Source organism: Vanessa cardui, chromosome 1 (assembly GCF_905220365.1).
Source record: "Vanessa cardui chromosome 1, ilVanCard2.1, whole genome shotgun sequence".
Lineage (NCBI taxonomy): Eukaryota > Metazoa > Arthropoda > Insecta > Lepidoptera > Nymphalidae > Vanessa > Vanessa cardui.
Genome location: NC_061123.1, coordinates 6749887 through 6767358, shown reverse-complemented (window position 1 = coordinate 6767358; position 17472 = coordinate 6749887). Strand labels below are relative to the sequence as shown.

The following is a 17472-nucleotide window of genomic DNA, read 5'->3' as shown; positions in this document are numbered from 1 at the left end:
AACGAAATTACTATGTATGTGAGTAAGTTAAATAGAATAGGTATATAAAAGGCAATGGTCTAATGTAACTGAATATTTGTATAGTACTTAATCTTTAGTACATAGGGGATATAATTTCAAGGTCGTTTTATTGTAAATGAACGATTTGCCTAAATTTCGTTTTTATGGAGATGATAGACGATAAATTCTTTAACAACATTCAAACCGACCAAACCATTGGAACTGTAATACTGTTTAGTACTCAAAGAGATTTATGATCACTAACTCATTTGACATAAGACAAACATATCTGATCGAATACACACAACATGTTTTTTTTTTATATGGATTATTATTACCATAATAAATATTAATTAATTTGAAAAAGAATGAGCTATATTAAAAAGGCGCATTAGGAGTAAACCAGTTTAAGTACGTAAAAATTAATCTTGTCCACTGCAAAGCTGAGTATATCTCTTGACATCAGGCTTTTGAAAATAAATAGCTGTCATTAGAGGCGGTACGCGTTGTGTTGAAGACCAACTCGCTACCCCTGTAGGGCGCTCTGTAAGCACTGAGACTCTTGTTAAGGGATTTTCACACTAATTACTACTTTCATGCGGGCGTAGTATAATATATATGCTTTCTAAGTGACAAATGTTGTACGAGACAAAAGGCATTAAAACTTTTTTTTATAGTTTATTGTATTTACGAGATGTTTGTTACCTGATGTTATATTTATTTATACAATTTTAAATCTGGATGTACTGTTTTGTGATTTATTTTCTATGAAAAAACGCCTTGACGCGTTTTCCGCACATGATGTGTGGGTAGGTATGTATAGGCAAAGGAATTCCCACAAAAAAAAATTTGTTCAGTCTTTTCAGAGCCTTTATTGTGACATAACGGTCTTCTATGTAATTTATTATTGACCGGTAACCGCAGACGTCATTGACTAACAAACATTCGTAGCCCACCTTTCGTATTTCGATCATTGATACGATAATTAAATTAAATAATTAAAATAATGCTAAACACTAAATATATTACTAATTCAATTTACTATCAATGTCGTTTCGACGTTTATTCCTTTATTTAATTACTTTATTATTGTATGAAGAGAATTGTGATCGTAATTTCAAAACTGGACTTAGATGAAGTCATAAAAGTAACAATCATTAAAATAAAAGAATGTTAGATCGTTACGTTAAACTTGACATATATATGTCACATTGAATTACGAATCAAATAAATCGGTGTCAATAATGTAATAAAAATCTATGTCAACATCCGCAGCGTTTTGTAGACAGACGCCCGCCGCAATACCACGTAACAATGAGCATTCCTCATCCAAATTTGAAATGAATTGGTTTGTGATTGTACAACGATGAATTCTGACTTGATGTTCGACACTATTAAGTTGGTACATAACCTTGAGGGGTCAAGAAACTCGGACCTATTCGTCACCGCAGCGGTTTCTTCACGATCATCTGTTACAAGATCTCTTACCATAAAACTAAATTTATTACTTATATGGTAATGCTAGTTTTGTGTCTCTGAGACTCTTACGGCATACTAACCAATTATAATACTACCTAATATTGTTATCATTAAAATAGATAAGTTCTAAATATATGGAGTTAAATAGGTATGATATTTTGAGAGTTATTAGTGTTATTATTTCTTGTTTTATTTTGAATAATTACCTTTATTTTAATATCAAAGATCTTTTTGAATCGAATATCAATCGAAAGCTATTTTGCCATATATTTATGAACGTGTACCCAAAAATTGCGTTTTAAAACAAGGTATGCACCTTGTTCGACTACAAGCACACAAAATTACACCTACTACCATTTTTGATTATTTAAATAATTACTAATGATATAAGTGTCACTCATACATCTTGATACTCGATCATAAATTTAGAAATGAAACAGTTGATTGTTGAAAAGAAAAATATTTATCAATCGGAGTCTTCATTAAGAGCTTTTGGAAGAAACGCGGTGACAGCGCTAAGAGCGTTTCTTGCTGTTGATGAGATATATCTATTTTCAGATATTTTAGACGCTTAATAATTCAACTTGGAACGAGGAACAGGTGTCAAAACATGATGGGCCGAATATAACTCAATTCTTTGAAACACTCTTGTATAAGATTGTGTTGGCACTTTTGGATAAACTGAAGTCTTGATTATTTATATTAGCTATTACAAAAATTCAATTAACTTGACAAACTTCACTAAAATGTTAACAAATTAAATTGTATACCACTCTCTTACCGTTCCTTTGAAGTTTATTATTACACAAATTGATTGGAATATAAAAATTTCAAAATATTATTTATGTTATTATTAAAATGATAAAACCTTACTTAAATCCCGTACTTAATACCCGTCTGGGTAGGTCCCACCCACTCATCAGTTATTCTACCGCCAAATAACAGTAGTCAGTATTGTTATGTTCCGGTTTGAACGGTGAGTGAGCCAGTGTAACTACAGGCACAAGGGACATAACATCGTAGTTCCCAAGATTGGTGGCACATTGACAATGTAAGGAATAGTTAATATTTCTTACTGCGTCTTTTTATATGGGTGATGGTGACCACTTACCATAAGGTGGCCCATATGCTCGTCCGCCAACCTATACCATAAAAAAAATCATAGAATATAAATACAAAAGATTTTCTGAAATGTCTTCGATGTATAGTGTTTATTAAATCTAATTAAACTTACTTAAATAAGTTTTGAAGTCTGTAATGTTTTAAGAGAATTTCTTGTAATAGCAGAGCATCCTTATTATAGGTTTGGATGAGTTTGATTAGATTATCCTCAATTCCATTTTTGCTAAAAGCTAGATCCCTTTCATGTGAATAGATGAATCAGATAAGATCTCTTAAATACATATGACATGTACAACATATATATAACGACATATTATTAGTGTAAGTAAACTTACCAGGCTTTCCCTTTTACGTAATCAGCTCGGTTTTATATCACACGTGCGTCTGTACGTGCAAATTCTTGTTACTACTGCTAGTACTTAACTACTTAGCAAACATTTAACTAATTGAGCAGGAAAACTTATACCCATATATATATATATATATATATATATATATATATATATATATATATATATATATATATATAGTTGCAAGCTTTTAACTTCGTTAGCTGAATAATAGCATTTGTATGACTAGGTAACATGTAAATAGTAACCTTATTTCCATGTACCTAACTTAGTAGTAGTAGAAATGTGACAATGTCTTGTATTTTCAAATAAGCTAGTTCACAAACTGACCAATAGTTGTGCACTTGGTAACAATAGTTTGTAAATAGAATAATTCTCAAAATTGAACAATTTGTAAATGTAATCCCATGTAATACCAATTGTTGGTATAAATAACTTCAATGAATTTATTTATTAGCTAAGCGACAGCACTTTACTTAACTTTACAAAACGTCAATATAAAAATTTCCCAGCGAAGTCAAAATGAGTTTGACAATTTTTGTGTAGTATAAATATAGTAAGATGCTATTAATTAATTTATGGAAATCACAGATTTTTCTATGTGTACGAAAATTTCTAACCCGAAGTTTTGGCCTATGTGCTATAGTTTCACAACTTTCAATTGGAAATCATGCAGACTGACAATTTTCTCTCTAACTGCGTTCGCATAATGAGCTGTATCTAAAATAATAGAGATAACTTGTGCTAGTCCTAAAACTATAAAAAAATCATGATATGAAAATTCATATCAATACTGTCTGTTATTTCTGTTTAAATCTAAATCTATTCAAGTATGCCATTAAATACTCTTAAAAAAATATTTTTTATATAAACATACCACCGGCTCGGATTTTTGATTCTTTCTCTTCAAAAAATTACAAAAAAGAGTCAATATATTCTATACAATATTTGATGACATTTTTGTAGCCCTATTGACTTAAAGGGCCGAGGGTCAAATTCGCTTAGGTTTGAAAATTGGCCGGAATCCCGAAAATAGATTACATTTACAATATTTAAGGTATCTCTTGAATGTGATTGAATTTACGTTGTAATACTTTTATAAATTTTTGCTTTTAATATATTAATTATTTAATTCGCTATAAAAATACTTTAATATTGGAAGATAAAAACGTGAGGTGTCGCATTTATAAAGTAAATAGTAATTGATTATTTGAGTTGGCAATACATCAAGTCTTTTGCGTCTTTTGTATATATATCTATGGATTTTGTATTTCCATCAACTTCCATTGTTTATCTACGACAAAACAAATTAGGAAACGAAGTCCTTTGCAATGAAGGGGAGGAAAATGAAAGCTTATGCCTCTTTATAATTAAATATATAGTAAGCTAACACCTATGCTAACGTAACGTTTACGTTTACGTTACGTTTAAGTTAAGAAAATAGGGCCTATTAAAACATTTCTTATTTCATTAGTGCTTGGTAGGTATCCTAATACTTACCAATAACTATTAAGTTGTGAATACTGACGATTAAAAAAAAAAGAAATCATCAATTACTATTATGAAAGACGCTTGCGCATCATTTAAAAAATTCCAAAAGACTTAATATTACAACCTACTTTCGGTGACGTAAGATAAAAGGCTATATACCTTTATTACTTGACCCCGGAGTCTCATGTGCTAAAGAGTCAGATACGTTTCAAGCTACAATGGTGGTATCAACGCTTCTTCATAGACATCGTGGTTCCGAAACTCATTAAATAAACAAAACGTGTTGTGTTAAACGAATGGAGACAAGTCAGGAAAATAGGTTTCTTTTTGCTAAATTTTATGGCAACACTGAGCTTTAATAATTAGATAGAGAAGTATTTCTTTTCCATTTCACACAGATAATTATTATCTAGATTGAATCAGCTGTGGCTGAATCAGATTGAACAAGCTTCAAAAGAAAAAAAAGACTACTTTTTGTTCTAGTTTTGGTCACATCTGCTGTTCTCAAGACCAACTATGCAAACATTGCAAGGTTTTTTTGGTATGACAAATTCGTCATTACATTAGTGCAGCGTACAAGTTTAACCATTGTTTACTTCCTTACTCCAGACAGCTACTGATCTTTTCTTAATATGAAGCCTAGATATTTTATATTTGTCAAACCCAGAACATCAAATTTATAGTTTTACAGCTAGCTACTAGGCTAACTAAACACATAAATAGAATTTTTTTATTGGAATTAAATGTTTTATAACATTTACATACGATTATGGAAACAAGCGATTGTATTAATTGCACAAAAGAAACGAAAGCAGTTCAGTCCTGAATGGAAGAATAAACACTGTGTTATAGGTAATCGGATTCCTAGCCATTCCCCCGCCATGCCCGGAAGTGACCCAGCTTAATCAACGAGCAAACTCAATGAACCTTTATTTTTGCCTTCATTCGCTCCATATTTCCTCTCTGGAAATGAACACGATGTACCTGGAAAAAGAACGTGTGCGATTAGGTTAAAAATGCGATATTTACAAAGCTTAAAACCTTCATAAATTAAACTTCTAAATTTAAAATAAAACGTAACGGATTTTCATTTCAAATATTTAAATAAAGAATACTTTTGAAATTGACATACAATTTGTGTTCAGTATCTAATAATACCTTGTTTGAAGACAATTAACAAGTTAGGATCGCTAAATAAAACAAGATACTGCTATGTTACATCTTGACCAGTTTCTTAGAACGTACAAATGATTAAGAAAAACAATTGGGGAGTTGTGTTAGCAATTTGCGCTGCTAAGTTGATATGTTTATTTGTCTGCCGTGTCTTCTTTTCTCACGTATTGGTCACGTATTCCACACGTCGGATTAATATAATAATAGTTAGCCATTTGCATTTTGACGTAATTTTACATTTTATGGATTTTTTCAATCATTTGCACATGACAAAAAATGATAATATATACCTAAAACTTATAAAAATACAAAAATAAAGCAATCTTGAGATTTTTATCGATGATTTATTATATATATAAATGACTGTAGAGTTTATAACAAATCGTCGATAGATCATAAATGTTAACTTACATATTACATAATACAGAATAAAATAATATCCAACGTCAATCTGTGGTTTAATGAATGCGAGATTATCTTAACTTAAGCGTACTCTCGTAGAACGTTCGAGATGAATTATTTAAGTATGATGGGAAGATATAAATTTAAAAGCAATTTCAAAAATATTTCCCACAATTTACACGGGATGTAACCACAGGGATATACACGCTTCGACAATTTCACCTGGGTATTATAATCTCATTTTTGTATCGAATTTGTTTACGTGCGAGAAATCCCGCTTGACTTTAGCTCGTAAGTAACGTTTCTTGCGCGTTTATAAATGCAAAGATGATATCCATAGCGGCGGAGATGAGCAAATATATAGTCGTAAGTCAAGGCGAGAAGGAAATGAATGAAAAAGTTATCGATACTTGTATCAGGAAAGCGTCTCACGTGCAGGGCATACGATGCCGTATTACTTCAGTCGAGTTCGGCGTTCCTGTCGAGTGAACGCGGTTACATTTCTGAGCGATATATTTATAAAAATAATTCTGATCTGATTAGTGATTATATTACGATTATAAATAAACGGTACACAGTGTGAGTTATTTTAATAGAATCAATTTTTGGAGCAACGCTTAAGAACAAAAAAGGTTTGTTTTATTATTATTTAAATAGTTGTGTTAAATTAAAGTTATATTAATGAATATGATTAAGTTGTTAAACTTAAGAGAAAAAAAACCTTAGGTACGATTATAATTAAATGCTAAATATATTCAGATATAATTTATATATTTGTTTTTCAATTAGTTATGATATAAATATTTTTTCGTCCGAGAAGTCTTAAATTAGAATACGAAACAATGAAGGCTGCGACACATCTATACATACCGACATATGATTCATTAAATTAAAATAATAATCATAAACAAACAATGCGGTTGTCCGTTCTAAGCACTGCATTTTTATTATAATTACAAATATTTTAAATTTGGAATTACAAAAACAATTTGATTGTATAATATTTGCTAAAACTCGATTCAAAGGTTCTTGTCAAGTTATTTGAATTTTTATAAGTTTGAAAATCGAACGCTTATCATTTTTATCTATGGTTATAATGATATTGGTAGGTATTCCGTCTATGTCATTTTAATAGATTTCTTTTTTATTTCGGATTTACAATCAACGAGGTCTATGTATTCAGATTTTTTTGTACAAACACAGATGCTTTTCCCCTTTTGTTAAAAATCATTAATATTCAACCTGAATAACTTTTCAATGCATAGACAGACTGCCTTTCAAATATACACGAGAGCTAAAATATTCAGCAAAACTTCAATTTTTAGTACCGCTCGGCTTTAGATTGATTAGTAAGGTCTAATATATACCTTCATTAATTTTTAATCAAAGCAGTGAGCTTAGTTATTTAAAGATTTATAAGTCGTTAAAATATACTTCGTAGGTTTGTAATTTATTAAATCGCTAATAAAACTGGCCTTGCATGACAACATACATGACATATTCTTTACGTCTTGTACATATTCATCATTAACTCAAACTCGTTATGATAAAGAGTATATTTCCCTATTCGAAATCATAGAGATTTTTGTTAAGGAATTATATTAAACTATTAATTCCGTGTATAAATTTGTTTCTGTATACGAAACGGGTTTTGTCAAACATCTGGTTTTCAAATTAGACATTAATCCAAAAATGAGTTCAGTTTTGCGAAATCCAATAAATATTTATAAAGACAATGGATTATTATTACGAAACGTTCAAACGATTACGGATACGATGCAGGTATGAGATTTGTTTATTTTATAAATAAATATCTTTAATAATAATACTGCGATCAGATTTCTAAGAACAGTATATATACTTGCAATGAGTAAAATAAAATTATTACGTGATAAATGCATTCTAAATTAAAAAAAAAAACGACCCGCCAATACAATTCCACATGTGTTAAACTACCCACATATTAAAAAATATATATCAAGACTTAAGTCCTTATATGAGAATTCTATCAGTACAAACAACCCATCTATTTTCAGTAGACGTCCTTGCAAGGTAAGGTAATCCTACCACAGTTGAATTTTCATATTCGATTAAACAACTCAGACTCACGTAAGACCCACATCATATTTCACCGTGAGATAGGTACGTATTATATTGTCATTAATATAATCCGACAGTTACAAGTACGACTAAGCCATTACTTTCACTGGGCACACATCACGACTAGTATTACAGGAACACAATCCGTATCGTATCTAATCGAAGTCGTTATGATCGTGCGGTTCTGTAAAATCATCTTATTAGATAATTGTAATCTAGATATAATCATCATGTCTACAGATAACTCTATTCTTTCGATATCTTTACTTTCAAATGTTTATAGTACGTACGTACTTATGTGTATACTCTATACGTAGTGAGTCTGTGTTTAGAATAATATTAATTGACTAGTCTTAATGAAAATTGTTTTTAAGAAAATATATAAAAACGAAGACAACTACTTTTTTTTCATGAAAGAGTTACATCAATTTTAAAGTTTTAGTGTCATGTATTTGAACTTTACAGGTATAATGAAAAGCGATACCGCTGAACTACGTAAAACTAGTGTGCAATTTGGGTTTAAAAAAAATTGTTTTCGACGAGGAAGGTAAGCATCGCCAGGAAACCTACATTCGTTGATGAAATTCTTCTACACATTGTAACGAGCTACCTGGTTGTATGTGGACTCCTGTATACCTTGGTGCTGTAAGAATTATTAACCATCCTTTCCATTATCAATGTGCCACCTAGGAAAGATGTTACATCTCTTGCACCTGTTGGGTCCTTGGGTCACTCACATTTGAAACCGGAGCACAATAATCACCATAAACATCAATATACAGCAATGCTGATAGGTGTTAGAATATGTGTAATGAGTCGAGATGGCCCAGTGGTTAGAACGCGTGCATCTTAACCGATGATTGCGGGTTCAAACCCAGGCAAGCACCCCTGTTTCATGCGCTTAATTTGTCTTTATAATTCATCTCGTGCTCAGCGGTGAAGGAAAACATCGTGAGGAAACCTGCATGTGACAAATTTCATAGAAATTCTGCCACATGTGTATTCCACCAACCCGCATTGGAACAGCGTGGTGGAATATGTTAAAAACCTTCTCCTCAAAGGGAGAGCAGGCCTTTAGCCCAGCAGGAATTTACAGGCTGTTGTTGTTGTTGTTGTTAGAATATATGATTTGTGGGTGGTACCAACAGACAGGATTACACCAAGTCCTCCACAAAGTTGAATATGCTTTGTGGTATTAAAACTAAGGTTTAATGTGTCATCAGAAAGAAAAGCTCTTTATAGTCGCGCTTAGTAACAAGTATTAAGTTTGACTTTAATTTAATTCACAAGTATTTAATTTCATGAATAATTAATTACAATTATAATAAATTATGTGTAAAATTGAAAATAATTATAACTGTCTGACTTTTTTGTTTTTGTGAAGAATTCTCATGATTTTTTTTGCTGTTAAATATTTTATGAGCTATGTTGTTGATGTGTATTTTCTATAGCCGTGTACCCAGGTGTGCGGTCAGGTGTCGAAATGTTTGCTTTGAAACTAGTTACAAGGCCCAAGAATGTAATATCACTGGTTTTCAATTAATTAAATGGATATGACATTCGCTTACTATTTGAACGACCATAATTAATGACAAGCCATTCGATACTTTTTTTTACGCAATTCTATTTTTGAAATTTCATATTATAATAAAGTCAGACCAAAACAAAAAAAAGGTTCTGATAAAGAGGTTTATATTTTGTTATAAAAAACAATCGTTTAAGATTTCCAGCCGTCTAATTTTCCCTAGAAATTTTGGCTTTGAAATTCATGATATTATTAGGAGCGTCCTTTGTTTATAAATTGTATTTTGTTAATGTAGCCGTTTAAATTTATTAAAATAATTATCTCGTTTCATTTTCTTACATGATAAGATGCCAAGCAATACTTTTGATAGGCATTTAAAAACAATACTTGAATCGTTTTCTTGGATCTGTTATAATTTAAAAATGATAGGCAACGTTTAAAAAAAATGCAACATCACTTCCTTAAACTATTTTAGTACGCGTCATATCATAGTTTTGGGGGGAATCAGGAAATCACACAGTCAAAACCGACCAATACTTTGATTAAAATTTTATAAACTAAAATTATCTGTATAACTCTTATACGTTTTATAATTATACTCAAAGCGTCTGTTTTTCGACTAAAACATTTCCAATATTTGAAACTGGCAACCCTATTTTAGTCTGATGTAAATTCTAATTTAACAGACGTTACAAGTTTTGACACTCGAATAGATAAGCTTAACAAATCAAAATCATACTCGCTAACAAATTCTCAACTTAACATTAATTTCAAACATTCATTAAACTTTTTTAATACAAAACTAATGTTGTCACAAGTAAAAATATTAAAAAAAAGTCACAATTTTTAGTATTATTGTTACTGGTCAGATAGCTTACACTTATATTCTAGGTATTTCCTGGTGCTCACTTAATAGTGAGCAAGCTATTGTACCATTTAGAACGACGTTACCTACCGTGCCGGTGGGAAGATAGAGATCACTGAACTTTGCCGATGGCCATTCATTTCACATTATTTCCGACTCGCTGATACGGGATTAGCGGGTATCAGCTGTATTTCATTGAGTCCCAACTAAACTAACATTTCATTAATTTCAAAAGAGAATTTATTGCAATGAGTATTGACATTATGTTATTTATTGAAAGCCATGATACCGCAATAAATATCTCATATACCTGTAATTGTTTTTGTAATAATTCTATGCGTTTTTGTAATAAGCGTCTGAGTTGAGTTAGTTGCTTTGACCTTTTGAAATATTATCTTAGTAAAACAGAGTATTCTTTATTACGTTACAAATTACTCTAACTTTGTATATTGTTGTAAATATATTATGCTTTATGTTTAAAATGTCCATATTTACGGTTGTGGTTTACAATATTGTAAGACAAAGCGCCTTGTGAATATTTCATGATTTAGTCGCCTTTGACAATTTCACTGGAACTCAAAAGTTATTTACTAAACAAAAACGTTGCGAAACAATGAATATTCATTACAACATGTCATTTAACCTGAAGTAACAGTCGGTCAACTGTGTTATAAGCGCTACTAACTCGTAAACACTTATAGGTTTACAATGAATAACGATTACCTTTAAGAGTCAAGATGAGCAAATGGGTAGAACAACAATAATTAAGTAAGTACTTAGTCTTCATAAAAATTCTATCAATTTCAAAATTTTTGTATTATTTGAATTATATACGCATAAAAGGAAAACAGTACCGCCTAACTATATAAAACTAGTGTGCAGTTTGTGTAATTTGTGCTTATACAATATTCTGTCTTTGACGGGGAAGGAAAGCAACTTGAGGAATGATGGATTCAATTCTACTTCATATAGTATATACACTGTATTAGAACAATGTGGTGGGAATATCTTCCGAATCTTTTTTAACATTTTTACTTCGACATTAACAATACAACTTTATAGACACGATGACAGAAAAATATCAAGTTTTACAACCACAAGGATACAACAACAAGGAATATTAGCGAATCAAAAAACAATGCCCATTACCAATATATTGAATAAGTGGGTAAGATCATCTTAAACGCAGTGTGTATCCACTGCACCTTGATCGACACTGACTGACACTGACTGCATCGTTGGTCTATTCACTAGTGACTTGATATGAGGTCAGAGATCACGAGGCTTAGGATCAAATACCAGGTCGGGTTAAAAAAGATATCGGGTTTTTTCTATCGAAAATTTTACAGTAATAGCTCGAAGTCTGAATGTTGGAAGTGTACCCGTGCCTCAAAAAGAATAATCCGTTAGTTCTGTGCCTGAACTCTTTCCAGTCGTGCCACATTTGCCTTCCCATTAAGACAGGGTACCTGTGTTTGCACATCCATTATGCTCTTCATTATGTCCCGTAAAGTTTGTTGGTTTCCCATAAGATTCCTTGCTTCCGTGACCGAAATCATCCACGGTGCAATCTTTTGCGAAACCCATTCTTAGTTTATCTGATACATTAATATCGTAAGCCGATTTTTGACCCAGTGATTATGGGGCAATACATTTTCTGCACATACACAAAAATCGGCTATGGTTCCATTTGAAGAGCTCTAGACATAGATGTGCAGAAAATTAAAGAAGAAAAAATGTCCTTAATTTTTTTTAAAAAAAGATAAAGTTCCGCGGGATAGCCACTGGTATTTTGTTGATATACTGGAAAATAACTTTTACCGTATTTTATGGATACTTTTAATAAACCCTTAAGGTTTTATAGTATTTTATAACATTGACGCCATCGTTAACGAAATTAATTTGGTGACTTTACAACCTAAAATCTTATTACGTGTTAAAGGTAAAATTTTACAGTAAATCATTTTAATGTTTATAACCCTTGTGTTTTTATTGAGGTTATTTATTAAACGACCATAACATTGTATCTTCAATAATAACACTTAATATTATATCTACTATTACTGTTATAATGGCTCCTATTTTTAGGACGTTACGTTGTTACTAGCCGAGCTTAGACAAAACAATTATCTAGAAACAGGGCCATGAATTTTGCAGTAATTTGATACATTCGTCATTTATAATACGATTATCCTGACTGATTATCAACGCGCTACCAAATATAATGAAAATTGGAACAAGGATTTATTTTATAACAGACGCCACTAATTAGATAATATTTGGAAATTATAACCATACCACTTCCTTGAGAAGTATGACTTCGGATAAATACTCATACGAAGTCGGAACGGTCGAGATACGAAGCTCTTTTTTATTATCAAAATAACTGAAAACTGTCAAATCCGTAACTGTATCGTTTATTAATGAAATATTGCTATTGGTTACAATATAGTCATTCTCAAAACCTCTCCCAAAAACAATATTAAATAATTCGTAAAGTGTTTTATGCAATAAACCTTATTGAAATCCAGTTGGAATTCCTTTAAGTCTCAAAGAAAATACTGGCTCGTTTTATTAACCGTCAGCTTGCAATTCATTGAATCTAAGGCATTATGTGAGCCCGACCCTCAATAGAAATGCTCCCGCTTTGAGCCGAAGGTAAGAAAAAGGCACAGTTCTACTGCGTGAAAGCCTAACCCGATTCAGTAATAAAGACAGCAACCGCATTGGCGAATAATACAGAACTCCAATCTGCTTATTGAAAAGTATACCCGTTTGTTCCCATTGATTTATATTTAATTGCTCTACCCTTTCATTCATCTGCTATTTGTAATTCATCGTTGCTTGAATAACTGCAAATATATTTAAAATAACGTGACTATATGCAACATACAGTCTAAACGGGTCGGTCTAAGAAATAACGAAAGTAGTAAAGAAATGCCTATTTTTTAAAATTTGGAACATATTTTTAATATCCGTTTTATGACTATTTAAAAGAGCTGCAATGTTTTCTGAAATTTTGGTGTTTTTGCTAGTCTGTATGTTTTTCTTTTTAATTGAAGCATTGTTTTTTTAACACGCAACGTAAAGTTCAAGATCATAACATAACAGCAATATTTGTACTGGCAACACGTGTCAGGGTCAAGAGTCTTTTTAAAGACTTTCCAATAGATTATAAACTATTGCTACATTAAAAGACGCCAACCGTTTCGTAGGAAATGCATCACAGTGTACATAATCACTGCTTTCTGGTCATGCATGCAGATCGAATTACTAAAATGACAAACTAAAGACTATAAATAACGACTAGCATGCATTATCGTTACGTCATAGTCACGTGACTTTGCGTTTTCATGCAAATCCATCATATTTTCTCATTAACATTATTATATGAAGATTTATTAAGTAAAGCTTTTTAATCCGGGCAGACCAGGGTTGAGAATATGCTCATTGTTAAAAAAACATTTACTTCTCATCGCATTTAAACAAAATTGGACAAAGTTTGGAAAAAGTCACAAAATCGCCTTTAAAAGTTTAGCTTATAATATAATAAATCTGGCCCAGAGACTTTGCGCAATGTCTAATCTTTTCGAAGCGTAGTATTGCCCCAATCAAAATCATTTATTTCGTAAATGTATCTTTTTATTTTGTTCGTTTTAAGGCTCGGAATATCCAATATCGAAAGTGTAAGCATCATACATTACCTGGTATTTGATAAATAAATTGACACGAAGCTTGGATTCGATGAGTCATCGCTAATCTCAGCCATCCTCGATGCTAACGTCACGCCAGCTGACCTCTGCACGGTCACGATTTAACTAACTCGTTATATTGTAATAGCACCGAACACTTATAAAATACAGTCAACGAAAAGAATTCCATTTCATTTTTTTCTCTTTGCTTAACGAAATTCTTATGAAAAGGTGACGCGAATGGAAAGGTGATACCCTAATTTAGGTCTTACATAATGAAATATAAGGCAATCGTTATTTTACCACGTGGTATTAAATCTTCAAACAGCAAAATATAGAACTTTTGAGTTCTGAGGAACTACAGACAGAAGAAACATTACATGAATTGCACAAGGTTGAGGGTGCATTGACCATATTAGAGGTTCAAGATGCCAGTGACTATGGCATTAGTCACTTACCTTCAGATCCATACGCCACGATAAATATTTTAAAAGTTTGAAAGTGCCAATAGCCAGGAAGTCATGTGGAAGCCGGCTGTCATGGTATGGGCATCTTATGCGAAGGAATTAGGACCATATTGTAAGGAAGGTCATGAGAATGGACGTGGATGGATATAGAGGAAACAAACAAAGAAAGGATGGATGATGATTGTGAAAGACGATAAGGCTGGAAAGAATGTTACTTGTGGGATGACAGCAGACAGAGAAGAAAGGAAAAAGAAAATCCCAAGTAGAATTGGGATAAGGACAGGCGGATGATAATAGAACTCTGATGTAAAATAAAACACATAATCAAGGAATTCTTATTTATACTAAAAGATAAATGATACCGGACATTGGTTAGTAATGCTGCGGTTGATCACCGCATTATAGATCTTAGGAATTCAACCCACGTTGAATGTACAGTGTTGCCATACAACTCAATAGTTTAATGCTAAAAGACTGTAACGGATTAAGCGACCTGAATACATCTCTTGAACTATTCAGAATTTGCATTAAAATCTTCGTGTGAAAGTGGGAATTATTCTTATTTAATAGATAACAATTAAAATCATAAACTGTCAAATAAGTTATTTGTAAGATATCATGATTATCTTAACTCTCAGATAACACGAAATTTCATAAAAAACGAATTCAAAGATATTTTTGTGAATAAGGCCGACTTAAAAAGTTTAGTATTGCAAATTGTAATACGACAATTTTATCACAAGAAGCAAATAAAATAGTGACCGCAGAATAAAGCAATTATTTGCATTATAGAATTGAATTATTGAATTCATAGATATCGAAAACGATAGTGTTCGATTATTTATCGATTAATTTAATTATATTATTTATTCGTTTACCGTTCATAGACAGTCTAATTTTTTTTATTTTGATCATGACGTATGACTTATCAACTTTTATATTTAGAAGTGACGTGATTTGATTCTAGTCGCCGCCGAAGGCCTATTTTGACAACATTATAAAATAAATTGGCTTCCCTTGTTTGAGGGGAAGCCACACACACTGTTTTGTCTAAGAATTAGTAGAATTCGTTAGTAGCCTGTGTTACTTCGGAAGAGAGAAAGGACGACAAATATTCTCAAACACACTCTGCATAGCCCACAATTCTTCTAATGTCAGACGCAAATACTCTGTATTCCTCTGTTATGGTTTAATTGGACGAGAACCAGTGTAATTAAAGCCTTTGCTAAAATAATTAGCGGTGCCAATGTAAGGAATAGTTGAAATTTCTCAAATACCAATCTCTGTGGACGGCAATGTCAACTTTTTAATTGTTATTCAATCTCCAAAGAATTGTACATTCGTGCGGCTTTACGAGTTATGTTAATTGCTAATTTAAAATTTATATTCAAATTTATTATTATATATTTATATCCTACATATATGATTACATTAATTTATTTTAATTTATATATTATTGTATATAATAATGTATATAAGTTGTGTACCTCCCCGAGACTTATCTCCATGCCAAATTTCCTCTGAATCCGTTCATCGAATTAAGCGTGAAGTATTAGGGCTTCTTTTGCATTTATAATATTTATTTATAGTCTATATTATTATTTATTTCTTAATTAATGGTAAAATACAATAAGTCGCTCTAAAGATATATCAATCCATCATTCTTTTTTTAGTATTTAAAAATAAAATCTAAGATTTTACGTCCTCGAAAGATATAATAAGGCATATTTTCGATTTGTCAAATACATACAAACAACTTCTACCATAAATATATTTCCTAGTTCGCTGTAACATTAACAAATACCGCGGATAAAGCTATATACGGCGATGCGTCTTTGTTTAAACATCCGTATTTTTTACACGTTTGTATTCGAAATCGTACCTCATCGCGACGTAAATACTGATCACGTGCATACGTGATCTATACCGTACAAGGAAGTTTCTCTTCCCTTTCTTGTTAAGAATGAAAATAAATAATAAATTAATATTCCCAACAAACATACACTGTGTTGAAATTGATGTGTGAACTTTTTTTTTCGTAGAAAAGGATAGAATTAGAATTATAGCTGTACTTTTGACTAAAGTATCTTTTTTAACTTTAAATCTAGGAAGAATAATAATAACACAATAAAACAAAACTGTGTAAAAACGCAAAATTTATTATATAGTACTGAATCGTGTAAGATTAAAATACTAAGCAATAATGTCAACTTAATATCTGTAATCGAATTGTCTATTAAAACTAAACTAACTAAAAAGTATTTTAAACTAAATAATGCTTAAGTTATCAAAAACAAAACACATAATATATTATTAAAATCTAACATAAGAGCTCTCGAGCCTTTTGAAATCCGTCGTTTGGACTAAAGAAACAAAACGACACATATACAAAGGTCAAACGTATAAATTTTTACCGTCCTTAGGGATATCTTTTATTTTCCGAGTAAAACGGAACCTTATTTGTCCAAGAAAAACCTACCTACATTAAAATGCAGACACTTGCACTGGCTAAAGTATACTTAATTGAATACGTCTTTTTACTGACCCCCTCTTATGAAAACGTTATCATTATTGTAATTTATATTCTATATTAATATATATAATGTTCTGTTTCGTTTGGCTATCACATAAAACCTACTGATTGTGAATTATGAGCAATCGACGCAGAATCGTTCTGATTTTTATTGATTCTGTTAATCTTTTCCTCTTTTATTTGATACACGGGAAGCTGACGGTAACAGCTAGTATACCTATTAATTTATATAAGGAAAATTAAGACTTTATTACACACAAGGTAATATCAAGT

The 17472-nt window shown here is 31.4% G+C and overlaps 1 protein-coding gene across 2 annotated transcripts in view; it reads left to right on the top strand.

Moving 5' to 3' along the window:
* The window catches only part of LOC124530022, a 43471-nt gene that overhangs the window by 11491 nt on the left and 14508 nt on the right, over positions 1-17472 (top strand). Inside the window, exon 1 of one of the 2 annotated variants that reach the window (XM_047103998.1) lies at positions 6495-6649. The exons of the other annotated variant lie outside the window; for it this stretch is intronic. The gene's annotated coding sequence lies outside the window, so the exon portion shown is untranslated. Of the gene's footprint in view, positions 1-6494; positions 6650-17472 lie in introns of those variants that run through there. 2 annotated transcript variants of the gene reach the window in all.